Source organism: Hylobates moloch, unplaced genomic scaffold (assembly GCF_009828535.3).
Source record: "Hylobates moloch isolate HMO894 unplaced genomic scaffold, HMol_V3 SCAFFOLD_6, whole genome shotgun sequence".
Classification (NCBI taxonomy): Eukaryota; Metazoa; Chordata; class Mammalia; order Primates; family Hylobatidae; genus Hylobates; species Hylobates moloch.
Window position 1 is genome coordinate 13046153 of NW_026652281.1, and position 13073 is coordinate 13059225.

The following is a 13073-nucleotide window of genomic DNA, read 5'->3' on the forward strand; positions in this document are numbered from 1 at the left end:
CGCTGTGTTACCCAGGCTGGAGTGCAGTAGTGAGATGTTGTTGACTCATTGCAGCCTCCGCCTCCCGGGTTCAAGCAAGTCTCCTGCCTCAGCCTCTGGAGTAGCTGGGATTACAGGTGCCCGCCACCACGTCCGGCTAATTTTTTTATTTTCAATAGACATGGGGTTTCGCCATGTTGGCCAGGCTGGTCTTGAACTCCCGACCTCAGGTGATCCACCCGCCTCAGCTTCCCAAAGTGCTGGGATTACAGGCGTGAGCCACCATGCCCAGCCCAGGGCTACGCACTTTAAACAACCAGATCTCGCAATAATTCAGTCACTGTCACCAAGAGGATGGTGCTAAATCATTCATGAAGGATTCACCCCCAAGATCCGATCAACTCCCACCAGACCCCACCTTCAATAATGGGGATTACCATTCCACATGAGATTTTGGTGGGAACACAGATCCAAACCTTATCAGGGGAGTAGAAGAATAGTCACGCCTTCATCTAGCTTTGTGAATCTGCATTTTTACCTCAGAGGAAGCAATCAGATATGCATTTGTTTCAGGTGAGCAGAGGGATGACTTGGGGTTCGGTCCTTTGTCTCGCACCTGTGAAGATAAACTATCAATTTACGTTGTCAGGGTAAAATTCAGCAGAACCGTTTTAGGGTAAAGATCTTGCAGCCCACAAGGAATCCCTAGAGGGCAAATTATGAGGGAAGTATGTAGCTTTCTTACCTTTGTAGCTACCTTATTTAGGGATAAACTGGGAGGCAAGCTTGCCTGATGCAGTTTCCTGCTTGACTTTTCCCTGTGGCTTAGTAATTTTGGGGTCCTGAGATTTATTTTCCTTTTACACCTGCCTTGTATTTCAACAAAACCATATCACAATTAGGCTCCTTTTAAAAATTCTTGCTGATGTGCTCTGTGAACTTTAATGATTGTTTTCCAGGGAAAATGGCAGAACTAAGAACAATTGTCACACAGTCTCTTATCTGAAACCCTTAGTGCCAGATGTGTTTTAAATTCACACTTTTTCCTGATTTTACAAATGAAATTAGGTGCATGTGCCATATATTATATAGCACCCAGCAAGGGACTGGGAAACACCTGACAACTAAACTCACTTTTTATGAGTGAAACTTTATTACTCCCACTAAGAGAAACACTAAGCCATCTTATGTTAGTTTAGTTCAGGTGTTACCTCCAAGTGAGTTTTTAAAAATTATTTTTCTGGAGCTTTTTGGATTTCAAAACAGCAGACATAAGATTATGGAGCTTTATTACCATTCCATATTTGATGATTTGCCACTCTAAACAATTTCTACAATCAAAGATGAGAGATGGGAACAAGTGAAGGAACATAGGGCTATCTCTGGTGTGTCTGCCTTTTTTTTAAATCAGAAAAGCAAAGACCAAAAAAATCTCAACAAACCTCTCCAGTAGATTTTAAGTTATGGCTCATGGCTTGAACTGCAGAGTGTTTACAAATTGTGGACACACACACAGACGCAGAGTTTTTTTCTGTTTGTTTTTTTTTTTAACAGATCAAAGATGTCTTTGTGACATTATATATGTTTATACTTCCTGACTTCATGGACACTGTGTAAGTCCCAGATAATCCCAAGCTACAGAGGAGTCTAAGCAGGGGATAGAATTGCCTGATCATCTTGGACATATCATGGTCCATCACCTAGGGCTATTGACTTGGCGAATGTCTTTTCTCCATAACAGTCTACAAGAATCACAAAAAGCAGTTTTCTTTTATCTTGCAGGGCCAGGACTATACATTCACGGTACTTCCTGAGGCCTATAGTTCACCTGCTATCTGCCATAATATAGTCCTCAAAGATATTGATCATTTTTTTGAATTTTGAATGTTTATTACTTTTGTAGTTTAATCTTTTATTTATTTACTTATTTAATTAATTTATTTTTTTTTTAGAGGGAGTGTTACTCTGTCACCCAGGCTAGACTGCAGTGGCATGATCTTGGCTCACTGCAACCTCTGCCTCCCAGGTTCAAGCAATTCTCCTGCCTCAGCCTCCTGAGTACCTGGGATTACAGGCATGTGCCGCCACGCCTGGCTACTTTTTGTAATTTTAGTAGAAACAGGGTTTCACCATGTTGGCCAGGCTGGTCACGAACTCCTGACCTTGTGATTCACCCTCCTTGGCCTCCCAGAGTGTTGGGATTACAGCTGTGAGCCACCGTACCCGGCCCTAATCTTTTATTATTCACAATTTCAAACACGTAAAAGTAGAAGGAATAGTATTATAAACCCCTATTACTCATTACCCAGGTTCAACAATTATCAATATATTGCCAATATTGTTGATATTATCTTGACATTCTACAAAACATCACAGTGATCTACTACATTGATGTTATGTTGAATGGATCCGGTGAGCTTCTACATGAGATATCTTAGAAAGCCATATGCAAATGAGAGGGTAGGAAACAAATGGCATGTCCCCTCAGTGAAGTTTCTGGGAGTTCAATGACCATGACAATGTCAAGTTATTCCTCCAAGAAGAAAGACAAATTACACCTCTCACTACCACACCAAAAAAGGTGCACAATGCTTGTGTCTTAGTCATCTTTGGCTGCTATGAACATAGACTAGGTGACTTAAACAACAACAAAAAATTATTTCTCACGGTCTGGACGCTGGGAAATTGAAGATCAAGGTACCAGCAAGATCAGTTTCATTCTGAGGCCTCTTCTTGGCTTGGAGGCAACTGCCATCTCCCTGTGTGTTCACATGACTATTTTGTTTTGTTTTGTTTTTTTATTTGTTTGTTTTGAGACTGAGTCTCACATTGTAGTCTGGGCTGGAGTGCAGTGGCGCGATCTCGGCTCACTGCAACCTCCACCTCCCAGGTTCAAGCAATTCTCCTGCCTCAGCCTCCCGAGTAGCTGGGAGTACAGGCTCCTGCCACCAAGCCCAGCTAATTTTTTGTATTTTTAGTAGAGACGGGGTTTCACCATGTTGGCCAGGATGGTCTCAAATTCCCGACCTCGTGATTCTCCCTCGTTGGCCTACCAAAGTGCTGATATTACAGGTGTGAGCCACTGCACCCAGCCTCACATGACTTTTTGTGTGTGCACAGGGAGAGAGTGGAGCAAGCTCTCTGGTGTCTTTTTATAAGGGCACTAATATCATGAGGGCCCCACACTCATGACCTAATTACCTTCCCAAGGCTCCATGTCCAAATACCACCACATTGAATGGTGAGGATTTTAACATGAATTTGAGCCTGACATAAACCTTCAGTCTATAACAGCTTAGTAGGCTTTTTTATATTTTGGAAGACTTTTAGATTTTGGAGGCAACACATACCACATTTTCAGGGTGTGACTTTGACTCATTTACAGAATTACCTGTAGATTTCAAGTGAGAAGAACAAAAGAAAGTGAGTTCAGACTGCAGGTGAAGCTAATCCACCACTTGGGGCTTATGATCCAGCAGACCCATACATTTTCAAACTGTCCATGGCAAATAGGGATGCTCTACAGAGCACCTGGCAAGCAACAATAGGAAAAAAAAAAACAGTACACAGATGTGTAAGATTTTGAAATAAATATATCCTCTTTTCTGTACTTAATGATTCTTCTTTTGAACAGGTTTGGGAGCAGGCCTTGGTAAAGAATGAGCACCTAACCATGGGATGTCAGGTGATTGCACAGCCTGAGATTTTGATCACGGGCTGGGTGTTGGATACTCACCTAGCTATGAGGTTGGGTGTTTTATTTATTTATTTTATTAATATTATTATTATATTTTTTGAGACGGAGTTTCACTCTTTTGCCCAGGCTGGAGTGCAGTGGTGCGGATCTTGGCTCTCTGCAACCTCTGCCTTCTGGTTTCAAGCGATTTTTCTGCCTCAGCCTCCCGAGTAGCTGGGATCACAGGCACCTGCCATCACGCCCTGCTAATTTTTGTATTTTTAGTGTCACCATGTTGGCCAGGCTGGTCTCGAACTCCTGATCTTGTGATCTGCCTGCCTCGGCCTCCCAAAGTGCTGGAATTACAGGCATGAGCCACTGTACCCAGCCTGACATTGGACGCTTTATTATCAAACAGAAGTGGTATGTAAGAGATCAAGCTCAGGCTCAACTTGAGGGTCTGAGTTCCTGTCCTTAAGTGCTAGGCACTATTTTCTGTTTTCCTTTACGTCCTTTGCTGTCTCGCTTTGTCCTTTCTCCATATCACTATTTCCTGCTCCCTTTCTGGTATCTCTCTCTCTCTCTCCCTGTTCATCAGGGCTTCTTCCAGATGAGCTGAAATTCTGGTAAAATTCCAGGAAGCCACGCCCCATAATTCCACATATAGGTGCATCTTTGCCTCCTCTGATGAACTAAGTAGCTTGAATTCCAATGTGCAGACTTTTAGAGAAACCTAACAGTGAAATAACCAGTACATGATAACAGATTTTTTTTTCATGAACTCACATGACTCTCCTTGGTATCTGATCCTTGCAAATGGACCTACTGAAATTCCAGTCTTCCAAGTCTTTATGATCCTTACACTTGCCCATAGCCTGCTGAGTAAGCCTTTCCTCAAGCTCAGCAGCTGCTCAAGGTCACCAGCTACATCCTTCCCACAGTTTCCTCCATGCCATCAAATTCTGATTATGAATGCTTGTAATGTTCTGTTTCTTGATCTGTGTGTTGATATATAAAATAAAATACTACAGCATCTTCTCAGCTTAATTTTTATAAATTAATGGGCATATGAAAACCAGGAAAATGAAGTATTTTGTCAAGAAAAAGTAAAATCAACCTAGAGCAACCACAAGATGAACCAGATGTTAAAAATACCAGCCAAGAATTGTAAAATAATAATTATAATAATTCTTAGCGAAGCAAGGCAATATGCTTAGCATAGAAACAAAAATTCTAAAAAGAAATATATTGAAAACTCTGGAATTGAAAACTATATTAGATGAAATTTAAATATTTACTGGATGGTGGCCAGGTGAGGTGGCTTATGTCTATAATCCCATCACTTTGGGAGGCCGAGGCAGGCGGATCACCTGAAGTCAGAAGTTTGAGACCAGCCTGGACAACATGGCTAAACCCCATTTCTACTAAAATTACAAAAAGTAGCCAGGCGGGGTGGGGCGGGGCCTGTAGTCCCAGCACTTGGTGAGCCCAGGTGGGGGGACCACTTGAGGTCAGGAATTTGAGATCGTGCCACTGCACTCCAGCCTGGGCAATACAGCAAGCCTCTATCTCAAACAAACAAACAAATAAGTAAGTAAGTAAATAAATAAATAAGTAAATAAATAAAAATAAAATTTACCGGATGGACCAGCTGGTGAAATGAGATGATGGAAAAGTTAAAAACCTATTCTCCAAAGAAATGGTAATCAAGTTCCTTTTGCTGCAGGGAAATTGAATCAGAAACTTAGATCTTTGGAAAACTAAAAGCATTGGGAATACTTGGGGAAGCATTGGAGATGCTAGATAACTTGGTAAATGCAAGACACACTTTCATTTTTTAAATTCTTTTTTCTCTTAATTTCTACACAAACCATATAAATGTTTAAATAAAAACAACATTGTGCTGTGATGTTTATAATGTACGAATATGTACTACATATAAAATCTATTAAATAAAAGTTTACAGTTTTAACTATAATATAAAAGTTTAAAAGGTTAAAAGTTGTGAAACAACTCTCTAAGAAGAGGGAGCTCTGCAGAAAAAGGGCTCTGAATATCTGCAGAGTGGTCTCCTTGAATATTTGCTGGATATAAAGCTGAATGAGCATATGGGATCAACCATTAGCTGGGCAAAGAACAACTAGGGAGCTGTAAGATGACCATCTCACACAGTTAATGTGCTCATGCATTTGGCTGAATAGTCAGAATGGAATGTCCTTGTTAATTACCTAAAGCATTGGTGTGAGACTGCAGAACTGTCACACCATAATATAAGTGCTAAACTATCCCAAAGTCATAAGAGATTAAGCTGATCTCCAAGTAACTGGTTTGCTTGACAACACAAAACCTAACACTCTTAAAATAAGAAAACAAATTCGAGAACTATACAGCATAATATTTCTGATGTCAAACATCCAATTAAAATTATTAGTCATGGAAGCATGAAAACATGACCAAAACCAGGAAAAAAAATTAGTCTTTAGAAATGAATACAGTTAGCAATTATAAATATGCCCAATATATCCAAGGATATCCATGAAAACACGAATAAAAATGAAGAGAAATGGAATATATTCAATCACCAAATGGAACAAGCTATAAATGGAAAACGCAATATTTAAAAGAAAAGTTCAATGAATAGGATTAACAGCATATTAGACACTGAAAAAGAAAAGACTAGTGATTAATAATACAGAGAAAAAAACTAAAAAGAAAGATAAGTTGTGCCTCAGTGCATTTTTTGACAATACCAAGTGGCAAATATATATGCAGTTGAAGTCCCAGGGTAGAAGAATTAGGGGGTACAGAAAAAAATATTTTTAAAAATAGCAAATAACATCTTCCAATTTGATAAAAATTAATTCACATATTCAAGCAGCTTAACAAAATTCATGCAGACAAAGAATCTCACCAGGGCATATTCTCAACAAATTGCTGAAAAACAGTGAAAAGCAAACTATTATAAGTAGTCAGAAAAAATAAGACACATTACAACAAGAGCAAAGATAAGAATTAAAGCAGACTTCTTATGAAAAACTATTCCATCAAGAAAAAAATGGGAACATTATTTTAAGTGCTGTAGAAAAAATTAAATCTGTTAACCTGCATTTTATACATTTGATAAAAATTTGGAAGTTTTCAAAGGATATTTGAAAGTATTCCTAGTGAATTTTCTATTAAAATTCTTTGTCTATTTTTCTATGGACAGGTTAGTATTATTCTTATTGGTTTGTTTGAGCTTCAGGTAGCAGGAATTTTAAGGATTTCTTTTTATACCCTGTAATATTTGCTTTCAAAATGAAGGCAAAATAAAGACTTCCAAACAAAAACTGTGAGAATTTTTCAAAAGCAGATCTACACAATAAGAAAAGTTAAGAAAAATTTTTGAAAATAAAAGTTAAATAACAGTTGGAAAACTGATGTATGTAAATGAAGGAAATATACCAGAAATTGTTGACATGTGGATAAATGGTAAAGTATATTTTCTCATTTAAGAATATAATTGACTATCTAAATGCAAAACCAATATATTGTGGGGTTTATGATATTTGTAGAAATAAAATGTGTGGCAGCAATAACACAAACGACCGAAGTTATAAGTGATAGCACATTATTGTAAGGCTCTCACATTTTACATGAAGAATTATTATTTGAAGATATATTGTGAGGAATTAAAGAAGCATTTTGTTAAAATGGGCAAAAAATACAGAAATGCCAAAGAAATTTAACTAATAGGCCAAGAGTTGAGACAAAGTGGAATACTAAGTGTATGCCATCCAAAAGAAAGATGAAAAAGAGGAACAAAAGAACAAAGAACAGATGGGACAAATAGAGAACAAACAACAAGATGCAAGACACTAATTCAACTATGTTAAAAATTCCATTAAATACAAATAAATAGTAGAATTAAAACAGAGATTGTCCAACTGTATATAACATCAGGGCCTAACTACAGGCTCACTACAAGATCTCAATGTAATTATGTGGTCTGTAAAAATATAAATGGGCTGGGCATGGTGGCTCATGCCTGTAATCCCAGCATTTTGGGAGGCCGAGGTGGGCGGATCACCTGAGGTCAGGAGTTGGAGACCAGCCTGGCCAACATGGTGAAACCCTGTCTCTACTAAAAATATAAAATTAGCTGGGCATGATGGCATGCGCCTGTCATCCCAACTACCTGAGAGTCTGAGGCAGGAGAATCAGTTGAACCTGGGAGGCGGAGGCTGCAGTGAGCCAAGATCGCGCCACTGTACTCCAGCCTGGGCAAAAAGAGCGAAACTCCATCTCAAAAAAAATAAATAAATAAAAATAAATAAATAAGTAAAAACTAACAAAAAAAGGGACTCCTGTAAATATACAAAAAAAAAAAAAAGCAGATCATTTAAAAGTAAAATGTCAAAACATTAAACTATGAGATAATGCAGGTATTATAACATCTGAGGGTCTATGTTACCATCAGAATAAAATACTTCAAAATAAGAAATATTAAAACAGGACATATCATGATGATACAAAAGTCAAGAATATGTTTTCATCCAGAAGACACAACAATCCTAAATATATATATATGTGAATGCAAATTTTCAAAACACACAAATGTCAAATTGTCAGAACAGAAAGGAGAAATAGACAAACCCCTAATTATAGTTGGAGGTTTCAGCACTCCATGCTCAGTAATTGACAGAACACTAAGGCAGAAAACAAGTAAGGGTATAGCTAATGTGAACAACTATCAGCCAAATCGACCTAACTGACATTTGTAAAAATACTCCTCCCAATTAGAGTAGAGTATACATCCTTTTAAAGTGTACATGGGACACTCTCAAGGTACAGCATATGCTGGAAGATGAAACAAGTTTTAATATGTTTTTAATAAGTAAAATTATAAAGAAGGTGTTCTTCGATTACAATAGAATTAAAATAGAAATTATTAACAAAAATATCTGTGAAATCTCTAAATATTGAAAATTAAAACAACACACTTCATACTGACACATGGATTAAATAATAAATCTCGTGGAATATTAGAAAATATTTTGAACTGAATGAAAATAAAGACACAACAAATAATTTGGAAGATACAAAGCAGTGCTTATAAGAAAGTGTATAACTACATGCTTATGTACATAGGAAGAAATGCCTATAATGAATGGTCTACATGTGAACCTTAAGAAGCTGGAAAATAAGGAGGAAATTAAACCCGAAGTAACTAAGAAGTAAGGGAATAATAAAGATAAGCGTGAAATTTGGTGAGACAGAAGACATACAACCAAAAGAGAAAATCAATGCACCAATATATATATTTTTTGAAAAGATCCGTAAAATTACTGAAACTTTTGCTTAAATGATAAAACAGGAGACAAATCACCAATAGTAGGGTTGAAAGAAGGTAACATTAGAGATCCCATAGACATACATGGGTAGTAAGGAACTACTATGAGCACTTTAATGGCAAAAACTTTGAGAATATAGAGGAAAAATTACTGAAAGACGCCAATACAAATATTTATTCACAAGGAACTAAAAAACCTGAGGGCTCTATATCATTAAGTAAATTAGATTTATAATTAAGAGTTTTCCCATAAAAATTCCAGGCTTAGATGACATCAATGGTGGATTCAAATATTTAAGTAACAAGTATTACAAATGTTGTATAATTTTGTTCAGAAAAGCAAAAAAAAGGGAAAAACTTTTCAACTTTATAATTTGATAATTACCCTAATAATAAAACTATAACAAACATTGTAAAAATGAAAAAGCAACCAAATTTCTTCAAGAATATGGATTCAAAAATCTGTAGACTATTGAATTCAATATACTGACATATCAAAAGTGAAGAATATGACAAAATTTGATTACTATTCATTAAAGACATTCTTATCAACTAGGAATAAAGGAAAATGTACTTAAGATGATGAGAATATGGAAGAAAAACCTGCAGTTAACTTTATCCTTTATGGGGAAAGACCCACTACTTTCTCCCTGAGATTACGGGAAAGTCAAGGATGTCTGTTCTTGTCACTTTTGCTCAAGATTACATTGCATATTTAAAGCTAGTGTAAATAGAAAAAAAAAGAGAAAAAAATAAAAACCCCTAAATATTAGTAATGAAAATATCTCTTTTATTCTGAAACAATATGGCATTGTATACAGACATTTTAAGTTATATACATGTGACTGTAACAAGGTTAAAGAATACAAAAATAAATTACATATGGATATACACACAACAATAATACAGATAGATACATACACACACACACACACAGAAAATCAATGAAGGAAAGTAATATGGAATCTTAAAAGCTAAATACCATATGCAATAGCATAAAAACTTGAAATACTTCGGAATAATTATAATGATATATATGCTTGTATAATTATATAACTATAATAATACATATGCTTTAATTATCCACTGTAAAATCAACTTTTTTTTCTGGAGGAACTTAGAAGATTTAGTAAATTGAGATATTCACTATGTCCATCAATTGGAAACTTCTCATTATCAAAATACAAATTCCCCCTAAAATTATCTACTGAATTTTATATAATCTTAATATAAAACCTAGAATGGTTTGTAAAGACAAATTACAAAATTATTTCGATATGAAAATGCCAGTATTTTGGAATAGCCAAGACGTTTCTGAAGAACAAAGATAGACTTAAACTACATTATTTTAATACTTACTGTAAAGCTAAAGTAAGATCACATATTGATGTAAATGTAAACATATAGATCAATTTATCAAATCACACAGTCCTGATTTCTCCATACCTGTATGGTTCAAAAAAGACACCGATCTAATTAATTGAAGAGATGCTAATCTTCCCAACAAATAGAATTGGAACAGTGGACATTGACATGCAGAAAATGAACCTCAACCCTTATATAACACCATACAAAAATTTAATTTACAGTATATTATACAGCTTAACATAAAAGCTAAAATGGTATTTCTTGTGGAAAACATAGAAGAAAAATTCTACCATCTTGGGGTATATATAATGATTTATTAGTTTTGTCACAAAAGCATGAATCATCAACCAAAACAATGAGAAATTGAACTTGAAAAATATTAAAATCAGCTCAAGACAGTGTTAGCAAATGAAAATGCAAGCAATAGACTGAAAAAATACCTGTGTGCAACAAATAACTTGTACCCATCATACAAAAATTTTAAAAGGACACATTAAACTCAATAATATGAAAGCAAACAACTCAATAAAAAAATTTAAACAGAAACTTGATCAAATAAGACACAAAAGGCCAATAAATCCATGAAAAAATACTTACCATCATAATCAGTCCTAAAAAGGCACATTGTATCTAGAGTGAGAAATGACTACATACTAGCTAGAATTGCTAATATTTAAGAAAAACTTACAATACAAATTGCTCGAGGAAATTTGCAGAAACCAACTCTTTCCCATTGCTGGTAGGAATGCAAGATGGTGCAACTTTGAAAAATGCTTTGGTAGATTCTTACGTGGTATAAATACGCACTCTTATAGCATGATCCACCCATTTTATTCTCAGGTATTTAGCATGAAAACATATGTTCACAAAATTATTTCTGCACACATGCTAACAGCAACTATCTTTATAGTAAATAAAAACTGGAGAAAAGCTCCAAATATCCAACAAGAAGATAATGGACAATAAATTGTGGTATATTCATACTACTACTCAGCAATAAAAACAACTGAACTATTGATACGTATAACAACAGCATGAATCTCTAAAGTACTTTGCTGAGCAAAACAGCGAGACACAAAAAAGTACACACTTTATGATTCCATTTGTAAGAAATGCTAGAAAAAAAATCAAATCTATTTTGATAGAAAGCAAACCAGTGTTTGTCTAGCGCAGGGGCTAGGGAGGACTTCAGCAAAGAGTCACCAGGGAGTTTTTTTACTTTTTATTTTTTATTTTTTTAAAATTTTTTTCTGAGACAGAGTCTGGCTCTTTCACCAGACTGGAGAGCAGTGGCACAATCTCGGCTCACTGCAATCTCTGACCCCTGGTTCAAGTGATTCTCCTGCCTCAGCCTCCCGAGTAGCTGGGATTACAGGCACGCACCACCATGCCTAGCTAATTTTTGTATTTTTAGTAGAGATGGGGTTTCACCATGTTGGGCAGGATGGCCTCGATCTCCTGACCTCGTGATCTGCCTGCCTCGGCCTCCTAAAGTGCTGGGATTACAGGCTTGAGCCACCGCATCCGGCTGGGGAAAACTTTTTGATAACTGAAAGTGTCTATCTTGGTTTTGGGAGTAGTTACAGTTGTGAACTCATTTGTCAGAACCACCATCGGTGCTTTTCAATGGGGGCATTTTATAGTATGTAAGTTACATTTCAATAGAATTCATTACAATGAATAGGCTTGCCTTACATCCTTGCAGGTCCCAGGTCCCCCATGGACATGACCAATATACCTCAGTGGAGAGCAGCAGGCTAACAAACGGAATGAGATTCTTGGGAAAAGTCCTCAGCCTCACATATTTCTATAAGGCCCATCGTGTCACTGTGTGACAATTACCCCATGCGGTTGCACCTCATTTGCATAATCATAATCACAAGGTCCCACAACTTTTTATCTCCTGGGAACTGCATCATACTGACCAGTTGACAGAGTGAGTCAAAGGGAAGTTTTCAGTTTAGAATTACCTAACGAATATGCAAGTCCTCTCGATGTCATCACAGTCCTCAGGGTCAAATACATTGTCCTTTATTTTCAGTCCCCATCGGCAATTCTCCCAGATCACCATTTGCGTTGGGGAGTCTTAGGAAAAATAAACTCTGGGCCGGGCACAGTGGCTTACACTTGTAATCCTGGCACTCTGGGAGGCCGAGGTGGGTGGATCACTTGAGATCAGGAGTTTGAGACCAGCCTGGGCAACATGATGAAACTCCGTCTCCACCAAAAAACACAAAAATTAGCCAGGCATGGTGGTGCACGCCTTTAGTCCCCAGCTACTCGGGAGGTTGAGGCAGGAGAATCGCTTCAACCTGGGAGGCAGAAGTTGCAGTGAGCCGAGATCGTGCCATTGCCCTACAGCCTGGGTGACAGAACGAGACGCTGTCTTCAAAAAAAATGGAAAGGAAAAATTGAATACTCTTCTGGACATTGAGGGGTAAAGCCTCACGTTTCTTCACAACAAGGGGTTCTCTGAATCGTGACACTTTCCCCCTTAGGGTGCTGTGCTAAATTCCATGGTCTTCACCATGTCAGCAAGAATACGCTTTTTCATGAAATCAGCATCACCAGATAAACAAACCAACTCTTCCAACATCCACAATCTCACCAACATACAGGGCATTAAAAAACACCTCTGACCAAGGAAGGGCATGAGTTTCCAGAGTCCAGTGAATCCTGGTGAGTTATTAGGTTGGTCCAAAAGTAATTGCCATTTTT